Source organism: Lathyrus oleraceus, chromosome 7 (assembly GCF_024323335.1).
Source record: "Lathyrus oleraceus cultivar Zhongwan6 chromosome 7, CAAS_Psat_ZW6_1.0, whole genome shotgun sequence".
In the NCBI taxonomy this organism is placed as follows: Eukaryota; Viridiplantae; Streptophyta; class Magnoliopsida; order Fabales; family Fabaceae; genus Lathyrus; species Lathyrus oleraceus.
Window position 1 is genome coordinate 4,002,839 of NC_066585.1, and position 4,202 is coordinate 4,007,040.

The following is a 4,202-nucleotide window of genomic DNA, read 5'->3' on the forward strand; positions in this document are numbered from 1 at the left end:
CGATAGAGGCATACAAATAAAATTCGGTGGTGACTCTTCTGTTTTTACTTCACCAGCTCCCACATGGAACCTGCTACTCGCTCCCGATCCCCACCATAGGACCAGAGCACACCCAAATTCATTACCATCTCCATAAGTAACACTTCACTAATTCTTCATTAGAATTAGATACTCGGTCTTGATCCATACCACCAGACCAAAGCACACAAAAATTGGACCGAAGTCCACACACCATGATGCATGACTCTCAACAAAATGCATTTTCACCAAAAGGTTCACCAAAAGAATTACCATGCACATCTCACAATTTATGCATAATATCATTCATCATACGCAAAAATTAGTTAATTTTACGACATCTATAAACGATAACAAACAACAACAACAACAACAACTCACCCAAATTAACTTCCTATGCATTCATTCATGTTACTTCATCAAAACAACAACACGTCATCGTATAAATATACCGATTCACTAACCGATCATATAAGTCATCACAAACATCCATACAATAGGTAATTGACTACAACTCAAACATTTCACCAAGCACTACCATGAGATAGCTCTGTGCGATAACTTTCTAACATTTGGAACAACGTCTCATTTGGACTTATAGAATAAAAGATACGACCAAACTCGTCGGACAATGCAACAAAAAAAGTAGAGTTTTTCACCATTTGGCCTATGACAATCGATTGTCATAGGGTGACAAATGATTTTCAGCAAACATCTTTCGCTACTGAGTTTGCAAAAAAACACTTTTCTGGGATATGCAATCGATTGTTGATCGCTACATTCGCAAGTGCACGAATCGCGTTAGAGTAATATAAAAGATTATCGATCCCACAGAGACCAAATCGTCAATCTATCGATTAATATTGTTATGATGTTTTCTAAGGCGGTACAAATGAGATATTGATGTCACAAAATAACGGTAAATAAAGAAAATGATAAATACAGTGAAGATAAAGATATGCTTGAATGTATTTCATGTCAGTTAAACGATGCTTCGACTGTCTAAATAGAACTACTTATGGGGCAATACTTTCTACTCTTGAAAAGAATCCATTTAACAGGAATTGTCGCTTTCGCGTATTCAGGACTGAGTTTACCCTTAAATTAAGGCCTTTTATTGTCACTTATAAAAGGTGCGCAGAACGCTAAAGTAGTAAACCTATTTTTAAGAAATAAGACTCGTAAGCTTAGTTGAAAAGTGATTTTGATTCGGAAAGTTTACCTAAGGAGTTTCCTGATTTTAAATCTATCAACGCGTCCGAAAATAGTTACAAAAATTGTTTTTCCTTAAAGTGATAAAAATTCCTAGTTAACTAAGCCAGGGTGCTTTCGCACTCCTTGAGTAGTTAAAATTAACCAAGTTTGTTTTAGAAAACTCGAATTAAAAATCAAAACAGCCCCTAAAGCATTTCTACAGATGCAATATGTGAAACATCTCTTTAACCGCGATCCTTACATTCTAACCTTTGAAAGATTTAGCCAGACATGGTAATACAAACAAATACAACGATATTGAATATGATAAAAAGAAGTTTAGAATGTAAGGCGTGAAGAACAAGTAAAGCGTGTAAAACAATTAAAACGAGCAATAAAGATATTGGCGAGAAAATTAAATAAAGTAAAGATAATGGCAGGAAATTAAATAAAGTAAAGACAATGGCAGGAAATTAAATAAAGTAAAGACAATGGCAGGAAATTAAATAAAGTAAAGCATGACAAGTAAAATAAAAAAGGCGATTAAATTAGAACCTGCTCCAAACAGAGGCTTTAAATTTGGTACAAGGAAGTAAATGAACCTTTGACTTTGAAAATAAAGATGACGACAAAATCAAAGTGCTCAAACTCAATTACACTAAGGTGCGGTAACCCCTCGATGTGATGGATTACCGCTTTTACAGATGATATTATAGTCTTAGTGTTATAAACTAAGTTGGATGATTTGGAAGTGAACTAGAACGACCTATTTATAGAGGAACTCAACAACATGCAAAGACCAGGATGCCCTTCAACTGCTCTTTAGTGGGAATGTGGAATTCAAAGGTGGCTCCCGCCATCCCTCCATGGCGCCCACCATGTGAGTAAATGGGGAAGTTCATGGGATCGTGGCAGTTTCCTCCTGGTTGAGGGATGATGTGTCATGGCTTCTCCTATAGCGACCGCTATGCAGAACACCACGAGTACAATATTTGCCGAAAACCCTAATTTTTTGGTGTTTTTGCTTCGTTTCTTCTACAAAGGTCCTGAAAGAGCTAAATACCTGAAAACAACATAAAAGAAAGCATAACACAAGCAAAATGATAATAAAGACCTAATAAACATGTGCAATCCGAGTCAAATACGCGGTGTGATTCAGTGTTATCAAATTCTCCTACACTTAAACCTTTGCTTGTCCTCAAGCAAAACACTTTATAGCTCATGCAAGAAAAACAGTATCAACTAGAGTTAATTCAAGACTAAAAAGGCTTATAAGTATATTCAAGGAATGTATCGATAGGTACTAACGAATCGAACTAAGGATATTGTAGTGACACTTTCTGCAAATGTGGTCATAGGCTTCGTTCCTATACAAATCAATCCATATCACCCCACCATACCTAGGACTTCTTTTCATCTTCTTCAAGTCCTTTTTTCATTCAGTTGCAATCACATTAAGCCTATTATCCGTACATACTCATAGTAAGGTGACCGGTTAGTGATTATGATCTTAAGCATGGGGCTCTGGTACATAAGTTGGTGTAGCCCCTTTATTTAACCAATTTTAGTTGTGGGGGATTGGATCGTAATCCACCCTACCAAGTTCAGCACCAGATACCTCTGAACCAACCAACAATGGGCATATTATTATATATTTTTTTATTTTTCTGCATGTTTCAAAACCTCTTTATTTTGCTGGGTTAAATGACCGTGTGAGAGTCGCCTAGCCCGGAATTTCATACAACTAGAGAACAAAGCATAAATTTTTATGATCATTCACTTATTTTCATCGGCCCCCTACGTAGAGCATGCTTAAGCCGGAGCTGACTGCAAGGATAAACTACTTAAGGACTTATTTGGAACAAAAATTAGGGCCACAACATATGGGGTATCAGGATCGACTCTTATAATCATGAAGCCTACGGTGTCAAGACGATATCGATTTTTAGAAAAAGTTTTCCCAAATCTTTTACATCCTGTCATAAACCTGTCTTATAGTTTGAATATTCAAAATACACTATTTTCTTTGCTCACAAAATTTTTGGTAAGGTTAAAGAAATGGGAGAAGTACGAATACACCACACAGGTGACTCGTCAAACACATGTTATTTTATTGAAAGAAAATAGAACAACTAAAACACACAAAACATACTGAAAATAAAGGAAAGAGATAAAAATATCCTCCCACACTTAAACCAAACATTATCCTCAATGTTTCGATATGAGATAGGGTAGGAGTAACCTGAAAGAGAGAGAACTATGACTGATCACCTACACCGTCACCGCTCTGGTCAGGATGCCTGGGTCGACGGCTCCTGCTACGACGGCTAAGACCTTCCTGCAACTGCCTAGAGCGACCTAAGAGAGACCCCTGGGTGGCCTCGATAAGTGCGAAGTGCCGCTCATTAGCCTGTTGCTGGCGATGCTGCTCGTTAGTGATCGCAAGCAAGGACTCTGTAATAGTCCGATGTGCGTGCTCAGTGTGCTACTGGGAGGCTACTATAAAACTTATATTATCAGTCAATTGTTGGTTTATGGTATTTAGAAGGCCATCACGCCTTTCTTCCCGAGCCAGGTGCTCGCGCCACATCTCCTCAGTGATGTAAAAACCAGGAGTGGTACCTGCAAAATGGTCAGAAGAAGAAGGTGTAGTATGTGTAGGTGATGTAGTGTATGTGGGAATATCATGAGCAGGGGACTGGTCGCTCCGGTCATACTCATCATCGGTCTCTTGCCCATCGTCCATACGGACATTAGGTGGCAAAGGACCGGTAAAAGATGGAGCATCAAGATCATATGTCCAGTTCCTTGAATGTCGCACATCTGTACACTGAGAGCAAGGTAAAACAACACTCGGTATAGCTACACCATAGACCATGAGGTTATAACCGCCTGCTCGCCGCACCTTGCACAATTTCATATCCTTTAAAAATTTCAAGTTAATGGTGCAGTGAGGGAGAGGTTATAAGGCAGCTAACTCAGCTTTGAGA